Below are 27,620 nucleotides of genomic sequence, written 5' to 3'. Positions count from 1 at the left end.
GCAATGGTGCGCGCGTTCTTCTGGCGATTCTACGGCGCATTCTTTTTCGCCTGGTAGAATTGCAGCGTCCCTGAGCAGTCACGTGCTGAGGTTCATCGGTGATGGATGATGTGGAACCACTCTGTGAGGTAGAACGTTGTCGCCGAGCTGCATCCTATCACGACGCTTCGCAAGACGTTCTTCATGCTGTTCTGGCGTCTCTTGTGCACGTCGTCGCTTTCTCGCTTTTTCCTGCCGCTGTCACTTCTCCTTAGATGACTGCACAGCAAAGCATTCACGCCAAGGCAAGCGCGCAGCTATAGACGCTTAACAACGCGGGAGCATTGGCGCCGCCATACGTGGTCACGTGACCATTCCGCCACGCTGCCAGGGAGTCCACAGAACGCCATCGCCCGTTCGGCTGTACACCTTGCTCGAATGTAAATTGGTTTTTCAGGAAAGGAAATCTATCTGTCTCGCATAACTCGGTGGACACCTGAACCTCGAGGTAACGGGAAGGGAAGCAGATGCGAGTGATCGGACAGACCATATTCTCTAGACGCACCTTTGTTCATTCCAAATTATCGAGCTGGCATGGTGGAGTGGTAAGCGTGCTCGTCGGCTCTGGAGCTCCTGATTCGATTCCCCAACTTGACCAATTTCCTACTCGGTGTTATTTTTTATTTATGTGGTCTGACTAGAAATTAGGCTAATTGCTTAACAGATATCATTCGAACACCATCGACGCAAGGCGAAAGCGTTTCCAAGTGAAGTTTCTTATTTTTGATGTTTTAGCCTTTGTATTGTATCTTTTTATTTTTGTTTCTTTTTCTTTTTAACGTTTCTTTTTCTTAATTTGGTTTTTAGTTTCTCTTATTCTATTTATCTCGAATGCTCCTTTTTTTAGATTGTGGACAGTATAGTGGCGGTTGAACCTAAAGAGAACGTAAATATTTGTGTGATAATATGGTTCGCGAAAAATTCACACGCAAGACTTTTAACACCGTTTTTAAACTCTTAGTTAGCAAAGAATAAGGAGTGATCACTTACAGTGTCCCGCCCAAGCACCAGTTCTCCAATCAAAATATCATGCGAGGTAGGAACTGAACCGTGGATTGTAGTAATGGAAAGAAACAACTTTATTACAAACAGAAAAAAATCTTCCAGGGTGGTCACCTACTGGTCCAGGAGTCCACGGGCTTGTGGTTCACGTAAAGCCCGATCCACCAGCCGTTTCTGGCCGGCGTGCTGAGCGGTCCGTAGAGCCGTCTCCCAGGAAGCATGAGTGGGATTGGGGATGACTCTGTCCTGCAATAGCAAAACACTTCGATCCGAACACAGATGGGCGCTGCCCGCACTGTGGAGAGATCTGCGATATCTTTCACATGGTGTGGGCATGTACTCAGAATCCTCACCTTCCCCCCTCCCCCACCCCCACCCGAGAGGCATGGGAGACTGCCCTCCTCAACTGCTCCACACTGGAGTCCCAAAGGCTCTGGTCAAGCGGGCGCGAGACGGGGCATCGTCATGCGGTGTCCCGGACTAAGGATACCAACCATGCAGCAGGTTTTTTTTTTTTTACCCTCAAGCTCTCTTTGATTAAAGTTTTTCACCACCACCACCACCACCACCTTTGCGGAAGAAGATTCCCAAAGGTAGCGGAAAAGTGTGGATCTGGGCACGCCACAGGCATTACAATCAGGAGGAAAGGTGGGGTGAAACCATGAGAGACGGCGGGGGGAAATGAAGCAGCCTGTCGGTAATTTTCGCCATGCGGCGCTGGATAAGGGCGACAAGGTACTGTGGGGTGGTGGCAGTGTCATGCTGCTGAGTTTGTAGAACGTGGGGATTTGATGATATGTAGAGAAGACCGATGGGGCATCTTTGGGTTCAGTGTCGAACCCAGGATCTCGCTGCCAACGCAAACGAAATCAAAAACAAATACGACATCACTCTCTGTCCGGTAAGGGATGTCCGCACCGACTCCTGCCAGGGGCTTTCTTCTGACTCGCCTCCCGCACACAGCCTGCCTCGATCTCTGCTCGCGTTCATAGTCACATCCTTGACATAATGCGCTTCAATTTGCTATCAATAAGAGTGGTCCGTCAGTAACAGAAGAAGAAAGCCGAATACGGCGGGGCTCTCGGCGGACAAGAAAAAGAAACAAAATTGATGCTCATGCATTGCTAGAGAGCCGCCGTAATGTTCTTTTCGGACACCCTTTGCAATCTCGGTAAACAAGTTAAAGAGGGGTCCCGTTCCTGACGTGTTGAGTCAGTACGTCATGGCGACGCTGTAGTTCCTTTAACCGGCGTTCGTTACCGCCATCATTGAAAGACGCCATTGCTAGGCCACGCGGCAGTGTGGGCAGCTATGGGAAATCGGCCAGCTCTCCGACGATACCTACAGTGTAAGGAGTACGTGAAGACGGCGGCGGTGCGTCAAAAATACTCTCCAATTCTCCTCTACATTTGCCACCGAAGACTCTCGTTTACAATTGAAAGCCGCATCCGTGGATATTGGACTTCCTGCACCCGCGGCCGGCCTTACAGTTACCACGGCGACGAAGCTAAAAACCGCCCTTTGAACCTCCTTGGCTTTTCACACATGTTCTCGTTGAGACGGCTACAGCTTTGGGGGCGATTGCAATGCACAAATGATGGTGTGCTTAGAAACTTCGGCCAGAAGGATATATACGCTCGGCCCAACCACATCTAATCACGCTGCACTGGTTGTCTCGTATGGAAAGTGTCTTGCGTGCGCTAGATCTTAAAGACGAAAAGCAAAGGCGTCCGTATGCTGTGCGATCTCAGTGCACGCTGAAGATCCCTAGGTGGTCGAAACTATTTCGGAGCTCTCCACTGCGGTATCTCTTTCTACGAGCCGTCAAGGAGAGTGGACGCGGTTCTCGTCGGCTCCGCGAAACGGATGTCCAATTGCCAAACCATCGATCTGCATCGCTCAACACTAGTTGAGGTGTGTCCAGCAGGTTACCAGGCACCCGTAGACACCATTTTCATCCAGGTGGCCCTGCCTTTGGCGATTTTACGGGGTTGTGTCTGTCGATCACATTGGCGCCGCTGCTAAGCCTAAGGCTTGGCGACGACGCCGGGTCGCTGACGCGGCACTAGGCGCGGCCACCATGAGTCTTGCACGGGGCTACGACCCGGAAAGCATGCAAGTAGTGGAGCTACAGGCTGCGAAGAAACCAGTCTTCGATGAAGTCACCGAATATGCTATTCGGAAGAAATCAGAAGAGCAAGAGCGAGCGTCCGCGAAGCGCGTGAGCTTGGAACGCCAGGAACGCTTGCGCGGTGGAGACACTGCTGACGGCCTCGACCCTACTTCGGCGCCAAGCAAACCGCTTCAACCGAGGCGTTGGAGACCAGAGGTGGTGCCCAAGTTCGGCACTGAGGACTCTGTTGCCGTCGTGAAACCCAAGGGAACGCTGAACTTGTCAAATTACAAGGGTACCCATCAGATAGCAGAAGCTATATATGCTGCGGTCGGCATCGAACGCAAATCACAAGCGCTTGCAATTTGGCCAGCGTGGGATCAGAACATAGTCACGATTGGAATCCGAGACGCAGCGCTTATTTCGAAAGTCCTCGCGGTGGAGAGTCTACGGATTGGCGGCCAATTACAAACGGTGCAGGTCTACCTCAATATGCCCGAAAATACTTGCCGGGGAGTAATTCAAGTGGCTTCCAAAGTGTCCGAAGCAGATATTGCTTAAGCTATTTACTCGCCAGGCATTCCCGTGGTGGGTGTGAGGAAATTAGGAGAGTCGAACGCGGCGGTGATTACATTCGAGGGCCGTAAAGTGCCGTTCAACGTGTTTTACTGGGGAGAGGCTGTGCCGGGCCTGTGGGACTAAGCTCTGCCGGGCCTGTGGGACTATCATCCAAGAAGAGGGGCACGAGTGCCAGCCCCGATGCCTAGTCTGTGGAGGCGGACACCTCACGAACTCCGCGGACTGCACCTGGAAATACAGGAATGGTGCCGGAGCCGGGCGGAAGCCTGGCGGAAGAAAATCCAGCAACCAGCGTAAATCCAGAGAGGACCGGAAGAATTCAGGGCCTGGGCCGCAATCACAGAAGAAGCGGATGGGGACTCCGTCGCCGGGTCCCGCAGCGAGGACCGCAACGGGGGCGTCCCGGCAGGGGCCTGAAGGAAGCGGTCGTCCAGGTGGGAAGAAATCGGGAAAAGCCGGATCGGAGGAGACCAGGGGTAGCAAGGTGAGCTGGGCACAAGTTGCCGCTTCCCCGCCTCCCACTTTGGCTGTTGAGAAACTTAAGGAGGAAAATAGCAGATTGAAAGAGGAACTAGCGAAGTATAAAAGTCAGGAACTGGGAACATCGGCAGGGGGAGAAAATATGCAAGAAACGCTTGGGGTATCTGCAATGGAGGAGGATGCTTCCCTCCCACCTACTCAACAGGCACTAACTCCTGTCCCCTAGGGTGAGAAAAAGGAGGAGGGGGAGAGAAACAGTAACGTAGTGGCAACGGAGACCGATAAGGGGGCTGGTGTCAGAGAGAAAGAAGCCAGGATTGAGGCTATTGTGGAGCGATGTTTGCTGAACGACCTTCCGCGTTTGGAAGCTCGCATAACGCGAAATATACAGGCGAGCCTCGAAGGAACTCTACAAATTATTATTGAAAAAAAAAAAACGTTCAGGCAGCTATTGAGAGGGGCATTCAGGCAGCGGTAGAGCGGGTCTTACAGGGCATCTTAGAGCCCCGTCTGATTAAGCTGCAAGCCTTTGAAATCAGAATCGATCGGAAACTTCAGGAGCTTGCGGAGTGTACGCGGACGAAGGTTCCAAAATTAACTGGCCGCGTGACTAATAGGCAGCTTGCAGCTGGTGATTCGCCCAACACCGGGGCGGACGCACCAAGCGCGATTTCCTTTAGTGTTCAACATGGCCCGCCCTCCTAAATTGCGGCTTTTGCAGTGGAACTGCCGGGGGTTCAGAAAGAAGAGGGATTCGCTACAGCAATACGTAGATTCGTTGGATACATTACCAGATATTATTGCACTGCAGGACGTGAATACGGAAGCCAAACTCAGACCATACAGCACGCATCAAAACAGCTCATCCACTTGCATTCTGGTGCATAAGGATTGTACGGCTGTGACAATTGAGCTGGATTTAGTCAGTGAAGTGGAACACACATTTATTCAGCTTTTACCGAACGTACGCACTAGCAGAAGTGCGTATGTGTTGAACATATATAGTCGACCGAAGAACAGGGGTGCGTCTTTCGATGAGATTTTCCAAAAGGCCGCGCAATTGGCAAAAAGTGCACCTCTCATCATTGTGGGGGATTTTAACGCGTATAGCTCCTTGTGGGGATATAGTAAGGAGGATATTAAGGGCAGGAGACTCGCTGCGGCCATATCGGACCTAGCACTGACGATTCTTACTGACCCGCAGCATCCCAGGAGGATTGGCAACAGTGTCTCGAGAGTTACATGTCCAGATCTCTCGTTGGTTAAAGGATCGAGAAACTATGATTGCCACAACACGCAGGAGACCTTAGGGAGTGACCACTGCATTCTCAAGATCTGCCTCGACTACAATAAGCATCGCATAGCGAGAGGGAATGCACGGCTCACGGACTGGTCGTTGTTCTGACAGGCGGAAGACTCTACGCTCAACGCGCCCATTGAAAAGTACGAGGAGTGGGCTGAGTCGCTGCTGAGAGTCAGGGACCGCTTCACACGTACGCTTCAGACATCAGAAGAAGTCCCGGCTATTGACAACCACCTACTACATCTATGGGAGGTCAGAAGAAGTCTCACACGGCGGTGGAAAAGTCAAACACATAACCGCAAGCTCAAGATCAAGGTCGCGAAATTAAGCTTGCAAGCAGAAGAGTATGCACGATCCCTGGCCAAAAACAACTGGTTGGCCAAATGCGACTCCATGAAAGGCACCCTAAGCACCAAGGCGACGTGCAGTCTTCTTAGATGTTTGATAGAGCCCTCTAAGTCTCGCGGGGATCAGCAACGTAATCTCAAGAGAGCCCTACACGGCTTCGCGGGCACGGACCAGCAGCTAGTTGCCGCCCTCGTGAGCAAGTACCTCTGTACAGTGAAAGACAACGAGCCAGTACGGGATTATGAGGGTATGGACAATCCGGACCTGGACAGAGAGTTCGAAGTCGAGGAAATACAGGCGGCGCTTATGGCCATGAGGCGGGGCACGGCGCCAGGGAACGACAGGGTGACGGTGGGATTGCTCGTCAATCTCAATCAGCAAGCGCTTGAACATCTCACGCAGTACATCAACGAATGCTGGAAAAGTGGACAGTTACCCAAGGCATGGAAGACGGCTGATGTCAGCTTTATTCCTAAGCCTGGAAAGGAGGTGAACATCAATAACCTCAGGCCCATCTCGCTTACGTCGTCCGCCGGGAAACTGATGGAGAAGGCGGTACACATGCGACTTTCTACGTATATAGAAGACCACAATATTATACCTCACACAATGTTTGGGTTTAGGGCACACTTGTCAACCCAGGACGTGTTACTGCAGCTGAAGATGAAGGTTATCGATCCCCCGCGCAAACGAAACAGTAGGGCCATACTGGCATTAGATCTGAAGGGGGCTTTCGACAACGTGAAGGATTCCAAGATTCTGGACAATCTACAGGGTACTCACTGCGGAAAGCGTACCTTTAATTACATCAAGGCTTTCTTGCAAGATAGGCAAGCGCATATAAGGATTGGCGACACGAGGTCCGAGGCGATACCCATGGGCACCAGGGGGACGCCTCAGGGAGCAGTCCTTTCTCCACTGCTCTTCAACGTTGCCCTCATGCACCTGCCGGAACAACTTAATGCCATAAGGGGAATCCGCCACGCCCTATACGCGGATGACATAACCATATGGACAACGGAGGGAAACATGGGACAGATGGAGGAGGCCCTCCAAGAGGCTGCCAATACATTTGAAAAGTATGCTGAAGAATGCGGACTGCGCTGTTCCCCGGACAAGTCGGAGCTCCTCGTCCTGCAAGGGAAGGGGGATACTGCATCTCTGGAAATCTCGGTCCATGACACACCTATTCCCGAGGTGGAAACAATACGGATTTTGGGGCTGCTCATTAACAACAAGGGTGTGAACGCAGCAGCGATCACCAAGCTCCGAACGGTGTGCGAACAAGTCATCCGTATGATATCTCGGATCACAAGCAAGAAAAACGGCATGCAAGAACAGGATATCCTTCCATAACTACAGCGCAAACGACAGGACAGAGATGAAGAAGGGACACCACACAGCGCTGCTCACAACTAAAGTTTATTGGATGCCAGAAGGTATAAATACCTCCCTGGCGGCCAGAAAGAATGCAGTCCACACTTACATGCGTGACTGACATAATAGTGTACCAGTCATATGCCGCCAATCAAATCACATGCGCGAGAATACAATATAAGCAGTGACAGAATACAATATAATCAGTGAGCAAGCACTTGTCAATATTCGCAATCAAGGTATCTTCTTTCTTTTTCTGACAACGCGACAGATGAAGCACTGATGCATTCTTCCGAGAGCCTACCTATTAAGTGAGCTCCAATGATCTCCCTTGCTAACGAGTCACGGTTCTTTTCTAACACTGCACTTTCCTGATAGTTTGGCGCACAGACGTAGGTGTCATCGTCATCTTCATTGCCTTTGCAGTGCCTGCAATGTTTCGCCACGTGGCCAGAGATAGCGACACGGGAGACATTATACTCATGCTCTCTGAGTCTTTTGTTTAAACATCGGCCGGTTTGGCCGATGTATCGCTTACCACAAGACAGTGGCAGCGAATATATCACCCCTTCCTGGCAAGGCACGAACTGTTTTGCGTGCTTTATCGGGCACTTGCGCGATTCTTTAATCTCTGAATTGACATTCTTAATCAGGCTGGACAGTCGTTTGGGCGCCGAAAAGACGACATCAACGCCTGCATGTTTTCCGATTCTTTTCAGATTGTGCGATACTTTGTGAAGATATGGCAGCGCAACAATCTTCCTTTTCTTCGTCTCTTTCGTACATTTACTATTTCCTTTTGATTTTAACTTTTCCAGTAGTTTTCCTGCCACGGAAACTAATAATTCAGACGGGTAGCCTGCCTTTGCCAGGCGGTCTACTTGGTTGCTGAAGCTATGCTTCAACCTGTGTTCACAGGATTTGTTGACTGTGTTGCTAAAAACGGTATGTACAATTGCTCTCTTCACCAGCTTGGAGTGAGCTGATGAAAACGGCAAGATGGGCTTAACAGCACGGGGCTGTTAGTTATGGATCATCAAAAACACCAACTCGCCCAACAAATGCTTTTCTCGGATACCCTTAGACTAATACAGGCCTTTGTCATCTGCAGGATAGTATACATGGCCCCGTACCTTCGTTTGAGGAAGACCGATCTAAATCACCTGGACGTTATCATTCGAACGGCTTATAAGAAGGCACTCGGCCTACCCATGAAAGCATCTACGGAGCGTCTACTAAAACTAGGGGTACACAACACGGCTGATGAATTGATTAGCGCCCATCTTACCAGCCAGGTAGTGCGACTGGCCACAACTACGACCGGCCGCAGGGTCTTAGAAGATTTAAACATTAGCTTTCCGCAGCAAGTGGCTGGGAGACAAGATATACCTAAAGAGTGGAAGAGCAAATTCCTACGCTTCCGCTTCCCAAAAACATGCACCCGGAGCATCATTATGCTAGACGAGTGGCGAAGAGCAAGAAGATGAACGAGTGCTATTCAACAAAAGAAGGAACCTTCTTCGTGGACGCTGCGGGTCCTGTACAAGGAATATCAACAATCTCAGTGGTGCACCAAATGCAAGTCGTGGACGGGCTTTCAGTTCGTAACGGGGATACACAGGCTATGGAGGAAGTAGCGATAGCCCTAGCTGCAACGCACTCCGAATCTAAGTTTCGGCGTCACTACTTATAAAAAAACAATTGTGTCGAGGCTGACAAACGTACCAGGGCCTTTGGCATTTGGGCGGAGACGCTACCACTCCGCCACGAAGGCCCTGGGTTTGAGCATGATTGAAGGCGCATCTAGTGAATGCATGGGTTTCATAATTAAAATGAAAGAATTAAAAATAAAATGAGGACGCAAATAAAAATAAGAAATAAAAATGAGAAAAGAAAGAAAACAAAAAATAAATATAAAATATGAAAAAGCAAAAAGTAAAAATTCAAAAACCAAACAGTGCGTCAGGCAACGCTTTCGCCTTGGAGCACTTTAAAGAGCCAAAGTGCCCCCTGAATTTTTACATCTAGCACCTCGAAATCTTGTACTGGAACGAAGATGGAGAGGTCATGAAGTGCACTTGAACCTTAACGAGAAAAACGAAAAGGAACAGTTTTAAGTGACATCAAATCTAAGGAAACAACACAATCAACAGCACTGCTGTTCCCGAAATGTATGGAATTAATAAACATGCAATCCATAATTTGAACTTGTTTTATTTCCGCATTGTAGCATGCCAAAAACTCTGGAATGAGCGTTCCAAAACTACGAAATTGGTGGCGATGTTGAACGAAACATGCAGTCGATAGCTGTGTTATTGCCAGTTGCCAGCAAAACTTGTTACGTACACCGATCTAAACTGATTGGCAGCTTGCGGCGCATATGTCACAATAGTTTGTTGGCTTATCAAAAATATTCCGAGAACTGAAATATTCTGACGAGTAAGCGGGAATGCAGACCATGTTGCTACCTTGCCATAATAACCACGTCACTGGCATGCAATTGAAACAAAAGCGGCGGTCATGTCATAGAGAAACATTGTAACTCATCGTAGTGTTCTTTGAGATGCGGTGAGACTTCAAAAATGGTGATCGATATTTGGGTGTAGAGTGATAACGAAAGCCATAGCAATAAAAAATGCTGGCAATCTTATAAATAGATGCAGCTGGCACTAGGTTTCAAACTTAGATGTTAATTTTCTAAATTTTTGTTTTAGATTTTTATGCAATATACATTTCCGTAGAATGTACTGCACGTAGTATTAAAATTCTGCAAGACAATGTGATCAGTTTTCCTACAATAATTGTAATAAAAGTACAAGGAGTAATGAAAAATGATTTATTTTTCTTTCTTGGTACACTAAAACTGCCACCATTGAATGGCTCTTCCTCATTATAAAAGTACAGATAGGCTTAGGCTTATGGTACTAGTGCGAGTCATGTAAAAAGCATAGGTTAAAATCTGTGAAAAGTTTTGTTTGCCCACGCCTAATTGTCCCAGAAAAAAAGTCATAACTTCAAAAAATGCTGTGTCTAGAAAAATTGCAGGCAAACATTTAAACACTCGCACCTATCCACTCGACATAAGCACAAAAAATATGAAAAAGATATTAAAATCACGATACAAAATGAATATATGATCTCGAAGGTAAAAAAATCCTGTATCAGATAGCTGCAAAACATGAAATCCTAGAACGTACTGTGGGGAGGAGATATAAATTAATCCTCTTAAAGTAATACCTTCCGCTATGACATGATCACGAAAGAAAACCTTGCTGAAGCCGTTAATCCGCAAGTGTTTTATATTTTGCGCTGCAGCAGAACAGGCAGAGTGCGAATTGCTAACCGACGAACATCACCCAACTGGACAGGGGAACAGCGTCAGTCCAGACACGTGCCCTGACTTAACCTTCGTAAGGGGCGCCAGACAAGCAGAATGGGAGAACCTGCTCGAGAACCTTGGAAGCGACCACCACATAATAAGGATCAGCACAACCGCAAACGGAAAATAGGCAAGGTCCGCCTAACGGACTGGGACGCCTTCAGAGCACACTGCAAGCAGATCAAGGGCGACATTGTATCTGCGGAGGAGTGGAGCCAGCAACTCAGACAGATCCAAGAACTCTATACTAAAGAGGTGGATAGAACCGAACAAACTCCGGAGGTGGACAAGCGGCTCCTCAAGCTATGGGAGGCGAGACGCGGGCTCACCAAGCATTGGAAAAGACAGAAGTTCAATAGGAAGCTAAAGATTAAAATAGCCGAAATAACTAAACAAGCGGAGGAGCATGCAACGCAGCTGGCTAGGCAAGGATGGCAGCAATTCAGCAACGCGCTGAACGGCACCCTCAGCACGGCCAGGACGTGGCAGATCCTCAAGTCCCTCATGGACCCGAGCAAGAACAAATCAGAAAGCGGCAAATCGATTCAGAGGCTGGTGCACCAGTACACGGGCAGGACGAACAGCTACTCGAGGAAGTCCGGGTCAAATGCTACGGCAGAGACCAGGTCGAAAGCTACCAAGAAGAGTACCAGGGCGAAGAGAATCCAACCATGGATCGGCCCATAACGAGAGAGGAAGTCGTCGAGGCGATCAGGTCGGCAACAAAAAACACAGCAGCGGGGGCAGACAGAATCATGAACTCGCTCATAAGAAACCTCAGCGATGGAGCCATAGATCAGCTCACAGCCTACTTCAACAAGCTCTGGCAAGAAGGAACAGTCCCGGCCGAGTGGAAACACGCGGTAGTGGTAATGATCCCGAAGCCAGGCAAGAAACTCTAGGTCGAGAACCTCAGGCCGATCTCCCTCACGTCGTGCCTGGGCAAGATGTACGAGAAAGTAATCACAAAAAGGATCCAGTCGCACCTAGAGAAGAACCAACTGTACCCAGACAGCATGTACGGGTTCAGAGCCCACCTGTCTACGCAGGACGTACTACTCCAACTCAAGGAGGAAGTACTCGAGAAAATGCCGAGAAGTGGCGAAAACGTTGTCATGGCCCTCGACATAAAGGGAGCCTTCGACAACGTGAGCCGCGCCGCCATCATGGAAGGCATCAACAACACCAACTGCGGGGGAAGAACCCACGACTACATCAGGGCCTTCCTGAGCGACAGAACAGCGACCGTGGGACTAGGCGAGCTGAGAAGCGACGTCTTCACCACGCCTTGCAAAGGAACACCCCAAGGCTCCGTGATATCGACCGCCCTGTTCAATATGGCGATGATCGGGCTAGCAAGACGACTCAAGGAAATCCCGGGCATCCAACACGCGATATATGCCGACGACATCACGGTGTGGGTCACCCAAGGATCGTTAGGGGAGAAGCAAGACAGACTACAAGAAGCTGCGACCTGCGTAGAGACCTACGTCAGGGAGAGAGGCCTCAGATGTTCGACGGAGAAGTCGGAAATCATCAGGATCGGAAGAAATCAATACCAAAGCCTCGCTGGAAGTAGTTCTAGAGGGGCAACTGATCCAAGAACAGAACATGGTACGAATCCTAGGCATGTGGCTGCAGAGCAGCCGAAAATGCAGCCATACCATCAGCCTGTTGAGAAGAGCCGCGGAGCAGGTTGGCAGAATGATCAGTAGAGTCTCTCAGAGAAGGTACGGGATGAAAGAAGAAGATACCCTCAAACTCGTCAACAGCCTAATCGTTAGCAGAGTTATGTACTCCTTGCCCTACCACGCAACAACAAAGGCGGAGCGAGAGCAAGCCGACTGTATTCTCAGGAAGGCATACAAGATTGCTCTACACCTGCCCAGAAACGCATCAAACGAGAAGCTACTCCAACTCGGAATCAGCAATACCTTCGATGAGCTTGCCGAGGCTCAATTGGGGGCACAACTCATCAGAGTCAGAGGCTCCTCTACGGGAAGGGCGCTCCTGAGAAGGTTGGGTCGGAACACGTGCGGACTGGTAGACAGATACGCGGACGTACCGGACGACCTTAGAAAGACCTTTAATGTAGGACCCCTGCCTAAAAACATGGATCCTAACCTACACGAGGACAGACGAAAAGCAAGGGCCGAGCAGATAGAAAGGAGGCTAGGCCGATCAGAGAACACAGTCTATACGGACGCCTCCATGTACGTAAATGCAGAGAAGCGCTTAGCCGCTACGGTGGTAGTTAATAGCACAGGAGACATGGCCACATGCGCCTCAGTGGAGGTCGTGGGCAAACGGAGGCCGAGGAAATTGCCGTCGCGCTGGCGGTAGCAGAAGGCTATAGGAAAGGCCGATCCCTAAACATCTTAACAGACTCGAAAGACACGTGTAAAAACTACACGAAGGGCAGAATTAGCGGCATGGCCCTCAGGATAATCAGTGGGGCAGCAGCCTCTGCTGAGAAGACACCCATACAACACATAATCTGGATCCCAGGCCACGCAGGCGCAGCGGGGAACGAAAGAGCAGACAGCCTAGCTCGAGGGCTTACATACCGAGCAGGCATGTCAGATGTTCTGGAGCTTCAGCTACTAGCATGCGAGGGGGGATACACAGAGACATTACAACTATACAGGGGGACTAGATTCAAGTACCCACCACCACACAAATCCCTCACGAGGGAGGAAGCAGTCGGCTGGCGTAGGCTACAAACAAACTCCTTCCCCAACTTGTACATCTATAACAAGATGTCACCAACACAATACAGAGCAAACTGCCCCTGGTGCGGCGACACACCCACACTATACCACATCACATGGGAGTGCGAACGAAATAAAGCATTCCACCAACACGAATTCCCGAGTGCGGAGCAATGGGAGAGCCGGCTCACCAGCAGCGAGCTCGCGGCCCAAAGGGCCTTAGTGCGGCACGCTACTGATGCAGCGCAACTCAGTGGAGCCCTGGACTAGGGGCCCAACCTTGCTGAAGAGAAGCCTCCAGTCGCCGGCGCCACGAAAGACGACGGAGGCTTCGAATCCGCGAATCTCTTAAAAGATCTCAATAAAAGTTTTCTACTACTACTATATTTTCGAAAAGCTAGCAAAAAAACTAACGCCTTTGATAGTTCAATTTTGCTCCTGTCAAAAAAGAAATTTGAAAAATGGTTTTTTGTTTATGTTCGGATAACAACTTTATTGCACATTAACCGAAACCGAAAATTTGATTTCGAGAAAATAATTTTTTTCTTCGCAAGTCCTTGGCGAATGTTGCTGCTTATAAAACCGGCTGGCAGGCATAAAGCATCGGCTGCCAAAGGTGCACCATCATGTTTAGAGCCTATCATCCTGGATACCTTTTGCATCGCCCCGTCTGCTGTAACTAAACTGAACACAGCGCGCTCTCATCTGTCATGTGTCAGAGTTTATAATACACAGCCTACTTGAACGACCACTTTGGGAAAGTGATAAATACCATCAATTGTACTCTTTAGTAATGGCGCAAATTAAAAAAAAATAAATTGTCATTTATTGCTCACAAAGTGGCATTATATTAGAGTTGCATCATCAAAGTACTGAAGCTATATTTGAATTAATTATTGAATTTTATGCACAAAAATAACGTAAAGAGACTAAAACAAACAAACACTGAACTCTATTTAGACGCGAAGCACGCAATAATTAGTTTTTCCGCCCGATTCCTACGAACTAACTACTCACTCACTTCTATTATTCCTGCAAGGACTATTACGAAGATAAGAGATCGCGCTCCCCCCCCCCCCCCCCCCCAAACGCAATGTAAACACAGGCATGGCCCAACATTTGTCGCCTTCAAGCTCAAAACAAATAAGCTTCTTAACACCTGACTGCTGAGAGCTATTTCAACCGTTTTAAGCCTCCGGAGCAAGTTATTTTTACGGCGGTCCCAGGGAGGGACTTGTACAGTCTACGCAGGGCCATATTCGCACAATATACATTTTAGTCTGTTCACCCTCCCTCGCACTATGACGACACGCGTAAACCGGAACCATTCTGTCCTTAGTTAGTGTGACCTTGATAGTGCCCCTGGTACCCAAAAATTCTTCACTAGCGCATCTTTCAATGGGAAGGTTTTTATGAACACGATTTTTTCATGTATCATGGGATTCCACTTTAACAATCAATAGAACGGCAGAAAATCCCCTTTTGCTGGCTTGCATTTTATCCCTGTTAACGTTTATGTATCGTCAGAAGCGTTTCCTGTTGCACTTTTTAGCAGTTCTAAATTATCCATGTGACCGATGTGCAAACTCTAAAAGAAGGATTTTCCTACGCAGCGAAGAAGTGCGCCGCTACCTTCGAAATTTCCGTACAATAATATTTCCTTACATCATTCCACAGCTGTCTCTCAGAACTGATGCCCAAGAATCCTGAACTTGAAATCGACGCGCGCATTTCGAGAACACGCTGGTAGATACCTGAATAGAGAGTACATCGTAGATTGCAGACTGACAGTCTTAGTTAATTCTGGTTATATTTCGCAGTACAGCGACTCACGAGGATAGACGTATACCGGATTACCACAAACCGAAATACACGCGTAGCGCCTACATTTCAAAACTTCACTGCCTCTACACGTGCGCAGACAGCGCCTTTAATCAGGTGTATATCTAAGCTAATACGCCTCTGCTATGCTAAATCTCTCTGTTTTATGACTAGTTGCCGTTCCTGCACAATTCTCGAAGCCAGCCGTCCAGCGTTCTGCTGCTCAGTTGTCGTGGCAGGCCTACGAGAACCAAGCTTTTTCCTCTACAAACTACAGGAATGCTTGTTAATGAAATTTCGAGCGTAACCAGTTACTTTTCTCGCAGAACTACTGGTCTAACGCAATTCATTGTATTACCTAAATGTTATGAACGAAATGTAATTCATTGCATTACAAACTAATGAAAAGTTGAACAAAAAACTGAAATTTTTTAGAGAAATTCAACTGCTTCCATGCCAGACGTACAGTGCAAACATTTCCTTACACGTTGTAGTAAATAATTTTGTTGATTGAAAGTGCTTCACATCTCATGTATCGCTCAAGAAAATCATTCACTTTTCAAGACACGCGTGTTTGCTGTAGCCTGCTGCATAACCATGACTCACGCTATGCTCAGCAGCATTATTAGCCATGCTTTCGGAGACAAACTAAAACTAAGCCCCAGTTGAAACTAAATTACTAACGTGCTTCTTAATCATAAAAGCAGCACTAAAGTAAACGTGTACCATCTCGGATATCTTCACTTATTGTAACATCGGAGCACTACAAATTATCATTAGAAAGCCATTCGCTTTACTTTTTTTCAAAGTATCGCTTAACTGACACCTTAACTAACGTTGTGAGAATTTATGAGATTGTGGCCTTGCGGCTGCGCAGAAAGACTAAGGAAATCAGGTTATTTTTGTTTTTGCTAAACTTCCCGTGTTTTCCACAAGTCCAGACCTCTTCCTTCTATCGGTCACTACTCGTCTAACACTGAATTTTTACGAGCAGTCGATGAAATTAGGCCATTTAAATATCCATTTCTTCCAGGCACTACAGGTGACCGCAACAAGTTGCTGCCAAAAATTCAAAACAGTGCTGATTCATTTCATACATTTCGTTGCTAACCGTTCGCAGTCTCAAAACTAAATTTCAGTGTGATTCTATATTTGCAGCCAGGTGGGCGGCGATGATTACGAAAGCTGTGGGAGTAAGATGCCGTAGCAGTAATAAGAGAGGGCTTAAAAAAGGGATATGGAATCGACCCGTGTCTTTTAGAGGAGGTTGCTCTGATAGAGATATTTACATTCTTCATATGTATGTATTAACAGATTAGCAATGCGGATGCTTAACAGTGAGCATTTTTCAAACGCACTTTGTACTATAAGAGGAGTATCGAATTTGTTGTCCCATACATTATGTTGCGACGTGTACTGTTCTGTCACACGTCATTGCTATCATGCCTACCGGCCCGTGCTGAGGGACTGCGCAGAACAACGGGCGACCAGCTGGTGCCGGAGCATGCAACAGACGCAAAAGTCACACTCGATGTTAAGAGCGCAGAAACACGCAGCGCTGGGCTTGTTTTCACCGACTGGCTGTAGCCTACGGTGCACTTCAACCAGGTGTCGCGGGTACTAGTCATGGGATCGGAGAAACAAGGAACGGAACACGTGCACTCAGCTAACTTATCGTGGAAACGACTAAAACAATACGGCGGTGATTCAGCGAATACATACCACATCAGTTGGCGAAAACATACCGAACGCCACGTGCCTCGGCGCTGTTTATTTATTTATTTCAGAATACTGCAGGCCACTGCTTGGCCCAAGCATTGTTACGTAACCAAAAGAATAAAATTATACAATACTAGCATCACACGAATACAAAACACACATATAAACAATATTTGCAGGTAAGTAGACGATTCAACGCATCAGAAAAATTTTGCGAGGAAAAAACAAATGCCGGTAACGAATTCCAATCTTGCACTACTCTAGGGAAAAAACTGTACTTAAAACTTAGTTTTGGCGAAAAGGGGAGTAAGCGAATGCTCATGAACGCTCCGAGTCCTTCTCACTATAGGACGCTTAATGCACTCTGGAAGCTTAAGTTTATTTTTCCCTGTTAAACTATTAAACAAGAATACCAATCTATTATTCTTTTTGTGGTTTTTTAGTTTAGGAATGTTATTTGAGATCATTAACTCCCATACGACTGAGGCATATTCAAGTAAAGACCGCACACAGAGATTTGCACAGTGTGTGGCTCCGGATAGGTCTTACTTGGCGGTACGCACTGCCGAGTATGATGCTGCGAGTTCCCACCAAAGGTGTTGTCACCTCGGTGGACAAGACAGGACAATACAGGTGACAATATCGCTTTCTGGTCTTATCGGTTGCCTTCTGTGAGGTTGATTGATTTATAATCCCCCCGCAGATGCCTTATCTAAAACAACGCACTATGTCCTAAATAAACTAAATAAAGAAATATTGCACATATTATGCATGTATGGAATGTTTCATTTTCAAATACATTATATACCCCCATAGCGAATTTGAAATTCGCAGTTTGGGACTACTCGAGAAAGCTTAAATACTGAGAGAAACGCCATAAAAAATTCAGTGCGGAACTTTTTTATGTGGAACATTATTGAGACCAATCACACAAAACACTCACCGTATGCGAGGCTTTGCTGTCAAGGACAGCGGTTTCTCTCCAACAATGACATATCAGCGGATTTGGCTTGCATTGTAGGTATTCGAACGAATACTCCACCTTGCTGCCGCTTAAAAATGTCGTTCCACATAAACTCATTTCATTACATTTCTGTTAACAAGGACTGACAATGAGGTGCTGTCACGTGTACAACTTTTAATGCTGTTGCTGATTTGTTTAGAAGATAGCACCGAAAAATGTCGCCTACTAAGCGACGCAACCAAGCAGCAACCAAGGCGTCCTCTCAACAGGCTCATCACTGACTTCTGCCGGGAGATATTCAAATGATCACTTCTTCAACTCGGGAGAACTCCAACTTCTAAGAGAACTCCAGCAGCAGTGCTTTAGTTGAGATGCAGGGGTGCTTCAACAATCCCCGCAACGTTTCTTAAAGCACGCGCCAGTGTTCGGCGCCCACAATCTCATTATGTTTATATTCTTTTACCTGCTGAACGATTTGTGTTCCAGTCATTTTGTAATTGCTCCTAATTTTATGGAGCAGAATGTCGTCTCCTAAAGGACGCACCTACTACCTACAGATAAATTGTTTATTTATTTATCGTGAACACACCAAGACAATGTGCATACATTAGGTTGCATGTAGTAGCTTCTGTTGGTATGTGCTGTCTGCCCGCACCCGATTGTTGATCTCGACTTAATCGCTGGTGGAAATCGGCATCCTGATTGTTTCGCGTCTGCTTCAGGTCAGCGGTACGCCGAGTTTTCACGAGTAGCTGGTTCACTGTCTCCTCCTTTTCCTCATCAGAAGGCGTCAGATTTGCTGGCCTGGAGCCGGCTGTGGCTGCTGAGGGGCTGTCAGAGGATAGAATGCAGTTATCTGTCAAATCAGTACCGTCTAGAATAAGCAAACATGTTTGGACAATATGTGACAAGACTATTCACGCGAATACAGGGAAACAGTAGCGTGTGAAAACAGGTGCATTTAGTGCTTAATGAACGCACCTCAGTTTCGACAAATTTGATCTGCGCACTCGCCAAACAAACAGTTGACATCACCGTCTCCATTAAAAGAGGAGAAACCTGCACAGGCCACAAATGTTTCCTACATAGGAGAGTTTCCTACCCGCTTATTAAGTGATTGCTGTTACATCTCTTGACCTGTATATCATGCTAAGTTCAAGCAGCATCTAAAGCGGGTAGTGCCCAAGCTACACACTAGAAGGCTGATTCACTACCTGTGCCACAATCACTCAGCTCCTCGACTGGTGAGGCTGCAATTGTGGTCGGTTTGAAAGCATTAAAGCACAACTGATCAGTGGACAGTTTCAGCAAAGCGTCTGGGACATCACAGTAAAGAGAGCGGCTAGTTAACCAGAGACCCAGTGAGGACAATCACATCCCTGACAGCAGTACAATAAAAATCTGGAAACAATTCTAAAATTGCAAACGTAACCTCCAATTTCTGCATTCCAAATAGATCAAACCCACACATGAGGTCAACAACGTACACAAATAAACTACACAGCACAGAGGGTGAAATGGTCTTCCCACCTCCACACAGTGCGGGCACTGGTGCTGGCGACAGTGCTGCTGCTGCGTCTGGAGTTATTTATGGGGGTAGTGCTGAATCTGCAGGAAGTTGTGGCTGCAGGAATGCAAAACGCCGCACGTTTATAAAGAAGTCCTCTGGAGTTCATCCTGCAGGCGCATTATTCCCTGCACGTGTCCATGTGAAACAGTCTAGAACCTCTCGTTACCAGCACGCGGGAAACGGCGAATGTGTCCATAACATCACTGCGATTCCTTACCATTTCAATCGCAACTGCGCCCAGCAACGGGGGGAAAGGCGGGCGTACTTCCTCTACACTAAGAGGCCCCAGCATGACAAAAAGACGACCTTCTGCACCTGGCAGACTCCAGTGCCCCTGGCACGCTAATGCGGCATTCAATGGACCAGTGCTGACAGACACCTTGGGTTGGCTCGCGGAGGCGTCACTTTCGCCCTTGTGTAGCAGCAAATCTGTGTAGCAGCAGTCGCGCGAGGCCCACCTAGTTTACCAATATACGCGGCTCGCAGACGGCTCCTGGGCGCCGCCTACTAAACCGCTTACACATCCAACACACATGCATAGTGGAAGAGACGGAGAACATGCCGGTTCTGTGGTGCCATATGCTCTGGGTCGCTAGGCTCCCGCGTAATATGAACACGACTTCACATGAAGCCTTACGACAAGCAGGGGTTCGCACACTTGAGAGGCAATATAGACCTAAACAGGGCGTCTGCTACGTGGACATCACAGGGCTGTCGCCCGCAGGATTCTACGCGGATGCCGCAGTCCACTGAGGAATGAATGTCGACGGGCTACCTTTTCGGGCCCCAAATTCAACCCGAGAGGAGGAAGTTGCAATAGCTCTCGCTCCCGCCGATCCAGAATCGAGAACGGTTATCACAGACTCTCGCCGGGCAGGTGAACATTATCTTGCAGGCGAAATATCACCTCTTGCCTCCCAAATTCTAAGAGGCTCTCCCGGCGATCCAAATCGCACAAAAGTGATCTGGGCTCCTGGCCACCAGGGTCTACGAGGCAATGCGGCCGCTGATGCGGCCACCCGAGCGCTCACACACTGGGCTCCTCATCCTAGCTGTCCTGGCTCAGAAGCTCATAAACCGCTCCTGCGGTTCCGCGAAATCCTAATTCATTATTGCGACAGCCACCGCCTCTACCCGGCACCTGCCAAGGAGCTGAGTAAGGCGGAGGAGCGAACTCTGCGGTGCCTGCAGACAGGAACTCTTCTGTGTCCTGCCATAGCAAAACACTTTGATCCGAACACAGATGGGCGCTGCCCGCACTCTGGAGAGATATGCGACATCTTTCACATGGTGCGGGAATGTACTCGGAAACCTCACCTTCTCCCTTACCCCACCCCCACCTGAGAGGCATGGGAGACTGGCCTCCTCAACTGCTCCACACTGGAGTCCCAAAGGGCTCTAGTAAAGCGGGCGCGAGACGGGGCCTCGTCGTGCGGTGTCCCGGACTAAGGATACCGCCATGTAGCAGGGTTTTCTGACCCTCAAACTCTCTTTGAGTATTAAAGTTTTTTTACCACCACCACTCTCCCCCCGCCACACTCCTCCCTAGATAACAAACAAGCAACACTCTGGCCCAGACTACAGACACCAACTCTCCCCTCACCCCTTAACCTAGCCCACTATCATCCCTCCTTCCCTACTCCGGCATGCGCCCTATGCCCAGAACCCTTCGCTTCTTCCCTCCACATCCTTTCCCTCTGTCCGGCGGATCCTTCCCCCGCGGGACATAGAGAACCTCAAGACCTGAGTGCAGTGGGATTTTGCGGGGACCCTGGGGCGTGCCCTGAATTCCTCTTCAAAAAATTCAGGGGCACTTTGACTGTTTAAAGTGAGTAGAGGCCAAAGCGTTTTCCGCACCACTTTGCCTATGTGGCACTGGTGACGTCACCACTGGATGACGTCACACATAATTGATTGGTTTATTGGGGTTTCACGCCACAAAGCAGCTCAGGCTATGAGGGACGCCGTAGTGATGGGCTCCGGAAATTTCGACCACCCGGGGTTCTTTAACGTGCACTGACATCGCACAGCACACGGGCTTCCAGAATTACGCCTTCATCGAAATTCAGCAGCCGCGGCCTCGATCAAACACGTGTCTTTCGGGTCAGCAGCCGAGCGCCGTAACCACTGAGCCACCGCGGCGGGGCTGATGGCGAAGTAATTACAAATTACTATTTAGTGACTAGTTACTGATTTATGACTAAATACTAATTAACTGCTAATTAATGACGCTGTTCGCCTTTAGGAGTGGAACGCGACAGCGTGTTGTAGCGTTGCCAGGCAGTCCACGGAACGCCACCCCCCGTTCGTCGCGATGCCTTGTCCTTTGAACGCGACGCTTTTTGAGCAAAGGAAATTACGCAGTAATTCTCTGTAATCTCGGTTTTACCCCCATATCGCACCGTACAGGAAGGGACGAACGCCACCACCCGTTCGGCGCGATGGCTTGCCCTTTGAACGCAACGCTTTTTGAGGAAAGGAAATTCTGTGTCATCTCAATGGACACCCGAACCGCACCGTACAGGAAGGGAGGAAGTGGGAGTGAAAGAAGAAAGAGAAAGAGGGGCCGTAATGAAGAAATTGAAAATGGTATTTGAGGAAAGTAAATTATGCAGTAACTGTCTCGCATATCTCGGTGGACACCCGTCAAAACGCGGACACATCTGTCGACACGGACGCAGCAACGGCTGGCGACACGGACGGAGACACGGCTGACGACACGGATTGCTAACGAAAGCATGAGGCATTAAAGGCTCTCGCCTTAATATAGCTTTTCTCTCCATCTCTCGCCTCGCGCTCCAGGGGCCATGGTTCGGTTCCCCAACTCGACCAATTTCCTACTCGGTTTCATTTATTAATAAGAGTTGAAGCAGGCATTTCATCAAAAACATTACAAACAATTGTATGGTCGTGCCTGATCCTCGCACACCGCTGTGTTTGGAGCCACTGGAATTAGCGCTTTCTCGCTCAAGCCATATTCCAAAACACGATGAAACAATTCAGCTTATAGGTGCATTTTAGACGCAATGCACTTTTACTTAGCGGTGATTTGGGCAGATGCTGAGTTCACCCTAACCCATTTCAGGGGATGCGCAAGTCCTTTTGACAAGTTCTTAAAAGTACACATTTTCCAATCGTCAAAGTTATGAAACCTGGGGTGCTTCGGTATCTTACATAGCAAAAGAACGTGTCCCTAAGCATACCGCCAAATTGGAGGGCGCTTTTAAAGCTTCAAGGGTGGGACGCAACAGTGTGTTGCAGCGCTGACAAGGAGTCCTGGGAACGGCGCGACGCCTTGTCCGACGGGCAGGAAGCGACGCCTGCCTCTCATATCTCAGTGGACACCCGAACCTCGCCAAGGGCGTTAAGTGCAATGAAATGAAAATTGGTTTGATGGAAAAGAAATAACGCCTGTCTTTAGTACCTCAGTGGAGACCCGAACAGAATATGCACCACAGTTCATGTCTGTAAAGCACCATCCTAAGACAACACCATATTACTACTACAAGCGCCTTTGTTCAGTAGAAACCATCGTGCTGGCGTGGGTGGCGGTCTGTTTAGTGTGCTTCGTCTCACTCCGGAGGCGCCCCTCCGACCCCGACGATCAGGAACTCGAATTCACTCCCGCTTACTCCTTTAAAGACATTGTTTTACATTATCAATCTGGCCATGGTCTTTATCCCCGCCCGTGTAAAGGTCTCTCAAAGGCGGAGGAGCGGCTTTTGCTTCGCCTGTATACCAATACTTTGCTGTGCCCGGCAGCTCTCAAACACTTCGACCCTTCTTTCTCGGGCAGCTGTCCGCACTGTGCGGAGAAGTCTTCGGACATTTACCACATGGTGTGGGCCTGCCCCTCCAACCCTGCTATCCCCCCTCACCCCAACCCAACCCGGGAGGACTGGGAGGCGACCCTGCTCGGCTGCTCTGACCTGCAGGCCCAACGGGCCTCGGTCGCGCGAGCCCGGGCGGCGGCCGACGCCACTGGGGTCCCGAACTAGGGACCTTCACCTAGTACTTGTAAGGGCTGGCCCCCTCTGGGTCAGCTCATGCAATACCTCCAGTAGTGCATATGTAAATAAATGTTTTCCACCCCCCCCCCCCCCCCGCTCAAACGGCAGCCGCTATCCCTTGGGCCGCGGTGGCGGCTTCAGCCAGCTGGAGGAGCTTGATCTGCGTCCTCGGCTCGGGGCTGAGCAATAGAGCATCCCAATGAGCAGAGTCGGTAATGACCTGACTCGCGGGTAGGGACTGAGGACAGTTCCAAATAATATGATTTAGATCGGCTTTGCTATCACAATTTTTGCGTTTGTCTCAGTAGAGTCCTTCCGAATAGAAGCTACAAAACTGGGGGGAATCTGAGACTTGCAAGCCTGTAGTGCAGCAGGATTTCTTTGCAAGAAAACAACCTCTTCTTGCCGGAGTATAGGGCGGGTGGGCTGCACGACCCAGCTCGGCGGGACAGTTCTCGATCTAGGTTATGAGCCGCCTCATTACCAGCAAGGGAGGCATGAGCAAGTGTCCAGATTAGGCGAATGCGCCACGTGGGCTGATAATTTAGCAGAATACGTGCTGCTTTTGGGGAGATTCTTCCAAACGTGTAGTTACGTATCGCCAATTTTGAGTTTCTGACAATGGTTTCTGCCGAGAATCCCGCAATGGCTAGAGCAATGGCTGTTTCTTCTCCAACATGTGCGTGCCTAGTGCGTATAGTGCCCCCAGTTATGAGTGTACCACGTTCTGTGGCGACCACAGCTACCATCGTGTCAACCGAAGAATCTGCTGCATCGACATATACCAAAGAGGTATCATTAAGAAAGCGTTTTCCTAATGATTTGGCTATCTCTGCACGACGTTCAGCGTGGAAGTCTGGGTGCATGTTCCGAGGTAGTCGAGGAATGACCAGAAGCGGGCGTATATGTTTGGGAAGGCCAGTTGCTGGTCCGCCTTGTCGTCTGTATGTTATGCCTAGTGTAGACAGAATGTGTCTGTCAGTTGGTGTGGCTGATTGTCGTTGTACTGCGAGACGGTTACCGCTTCAATATTCTCACTTAGGATGCTATGATGACCGAGACCTAACACTTGCTCAGTCGCTGTGTGCATGGTTAGCCCAACTGCCTCTTCAACGCATTTTCTGATTATGGCCTCCACTTTCTCTCTTTCAGCTCACTTGAGATGTCTGTAAAGGCATATGCAAGCTATGCGGCTGATCACAAAGGCTTGTACTAAACGGAGAGCATTGCATTCCCTCAAGCCCAAGTGGCGGTTACTAATGCGGCGAATGAGTCGCATAATTTGCTGCGAGGTTCCCTGAAGCTTCTGAATTACGTCACCATTGAAGCCGTGTTCTTGTAGAACTCCCCGACTGGACTGATTTCCTACACGATTTCATTTATTAATACTTCTGGGATTTTCCGCTCACGGCCAATGCCGCCGACGACGACACCGGCTTTTCTGCGACACGGGGCTCTTAACGGTGTCGCGTTAATACGATGATCACGAGGGCTCTTGGCGAATTCGAAAGGCGCAGAATTCTTTAGAGAACATATATGTGTAAAACAGGGCAGTGCAAGAAAACGAGAAAAAGGACAGAAGGCGGAACTATATTCTGGATGATAATAGATGGCTGCTGTATACACATCGTATAAAATGAATAAAAAACGTAAAACGGCAATCACTCGCAGTGGCAGGCTACCATACTACGGGCGCGTTGTCTGGCCATGTATACCGCATTTTTGAAACGGAATCGAAGACACTAGTGCCGTCCTGGCTGTTCACAAGAAATTGGTAACTAAAATGGACCGATTAAGAGAGGCGAGTTACCTCACCTATCTGGCGAGACGCCTTTAAAATAACATTTGCATCGGCGGCAAAGCAATCGAATTCCTTTAGAGCTCTCCTTTTAAGGAAGGAAGGGAAAACTTTATTTACACTAATGGTTTTTCCTGCGGTTTGGGGGCATCTTCAGAGACGACTTGGTTCTACCCCCAGGAGCCTTCTCTGTCGAAGTCGTCCGCCTCTAATCAGTGCTCGGTTGCCCTCAGTCCAGGGCTCCGCTGGCCACTGCCGCCCGTTGAGCTCGCTGTACCAGACCTTGTTGGTCTTCACAGCGGTAATTGGATAGCAGAGTCTCCTACTGCTTCGCACTCGGGTTTTGTATTTTGGGGACCACGTCTATGTTTTGGCAGGCCCATGTGATGTGATAGAGAGTAGGTTTTCCGTCGCACCAGGGACATTTGTCCGCGTATATGGTAGGGTGCATTTCGTTTAGTATATGTAGGTTTGGGAAAGAGCCTGTTTGTAATTGTCTCCAAGTGACCGCTTCCTCTCTGCTGAGAGATTTGTGCGGTGGGGGATATCGCACTCTTCTGCGTCTATTGTTTTGTAGTATGGCCGAGTATTCCCTGGGTGCTGGCGCGAGTTCCGCGGTCTCGTCGGATGCTCGGAAAGTAATGTATCCCAGAGCTATCCTGTCGGCCTCTCGGTTCCCTGCCACCCCCGTGTGCCCCGGTACTCACACAATTTTGCGTCGGATCTTGTCGTTTTGTTCTTCCTGGTTTTTAATTCTGTCGCTCGCTGCGAGGAGTATACGGAGCGTGTGACGACCTATCCTGCCATTTATGTAATTTCGGCAGGCAGTTTGAGAGTCCGTGAGTATTGTTAGTGACCACCCGGTTCTATAGCCCTCCGCCACCGCTAGAGCAACAGCTACTTCCTCGGACTCTGCAGTTGTGCAGCCTCGGAGAGACGCGCTGGTCATTTCGGGTAAAGACGAATCGACCACCGCCGCTACAGCGATTTTGGTATCTCCTCCTCTCCAAGACGCGTCTGTATACACGGTCGTGGCTTGAGGAGCGTATGTTTTCTCGATGAATTCGGCCCTCGCTTCTCTTCTGCCTCGATGGAGGTTGGGATCCATGTTTTTTGGTATTGGCGCTACCTTGAGGGTCTTGCGAAGCTCGTCGGGGATCGTTGCCGTCCTCGACATTTCTCGCATCTGCTCGCGGTATCCGAGCCTCTTCAGGAGCGCTCTTCCTGTCGTTGTTTGCAACAGCCTGAGTTCTTGCGACTCAAGCTGCGCCTCTCGTAGCTCCTCAAAGGTGTTATGTAATCCCAGTGCCATGAGTTTTTCTGTAGACCTGTTGCGTCGTGGTCGGAGCGCTGTCTTATACGCTTTGCGTAGCAGGGCATCCACTTTTTGTATTTCATTTTTGTTGAGGCACTGGTAGGGTAGACCGTTCTTTTCTAGATTCTTTATTGATGATATTTTTCTAAACTGGCACCAAGGTAAAAACAACTGTTAACGTTCATTGTAGAATTTAATGGTCTCATTCTGGAAAGCTCACTATGTTTCAACTTTTCATTGGTTTATATAGCAGTCAAAAGCCACTGTAAAATCGTGTTAATACCCCATCCATTACCATTTATAAGTATGAATCTGCTTTTTTAGATACACGGGGCTGAGTATGCTTTGTGGCTCACTTATCTTTTTTTCTACTTTTTGTGCAAGCCTCGCGCCCATGGGTGGTTATTGCTAACCCTCTTGATTGTTTTTCTTATATTCTTTCACATTCGCAGTCTGTAAACGATTGGAAGTTGCGCCTGTCCCGTCTCGCTTGCAAAGTGTTGTTTTCCTCGCGACAACCCTTTTCTGGAGCAATCTGCTGGTAGTCTCCGCGTCGCAGCGTGGAGGCTCTACGTGGAGCGTGGCAGTGAGCTAAATGTTGACCGGTTGTTGTTGTTAGAGGTTGTCGAGAATACGAAATAGAAATGGGCACGGGGTTGTGACTGGTATGGATACCACTACCACTGCCTGTATGTCGATAGGAGAGAGGAGGAGTAAGAAAAGATGGAAAGAGGTATGGAAGAGAAGTAGTGAAGGAGTGGAGAGAAGAGCCGCCACGCCCTGTTGTAGGCTTCAGTCGTCGAAGAGCCTGTGGTCCTGCCCTCCATGATGGTCTGGGGGACAATGGGGTCTATGTGCAAGGTGGCCAGGGGGAAGGACCTCGGGCTGGTGGTGTCTGGACGACTAGAGGTAGACGTCCAGTCCCGTCTCCTCCAAATAGACGAGGAGACCATTCATAGCGCGACGGGTGTTGTGGCCGGCAGGAAAGAGCAGGTCTTGTGTGGTCTGGGCTGGTAAGCCCAGTGCCCGGTAACAGGTGATGAGCTTGGCCTGTTGAGGCGCGAAGGTCGGCCATTCCCGGAGGAGGTGGTC

At 48.9% G+C, this 27,620-nt stretch overlaps 1 pseudogene; it reads left to right on the top strand.

Moving 5' to 3' along the window:
* The first annotated feature begins 3,121 nt into the window (after positions 1-3,121).
* On the top strand, positions 3,122-27,545 carry LOC149346264 (uncharacterized; annotated as a pseudogene).
* Positions 27,546-27,620: the final 75 nt, after the last annotated feature.

The sequence above is a fragment of the Amblyomma mixtum genome, chromosome 4 (assembly GCF_055824585.1).
Source record: "Amblyomma mixtum isolate Tamu chromosome 4, ASM5582458v1, whole genome shotgun sequence".
Classification (NCBI taxonomy): domain Eukaryota; kingdom Metazoa; phylum Arthropoda; class Arachnida; order Ixodida; family Ixodidae; genus Amblyomma; species Amblyomma mixtum.
The sequence above is the reverse complement of the archived record's forward strand: the minus strand, read 5'-3'. Positions and strand labels throughout refer to the sequence as shown.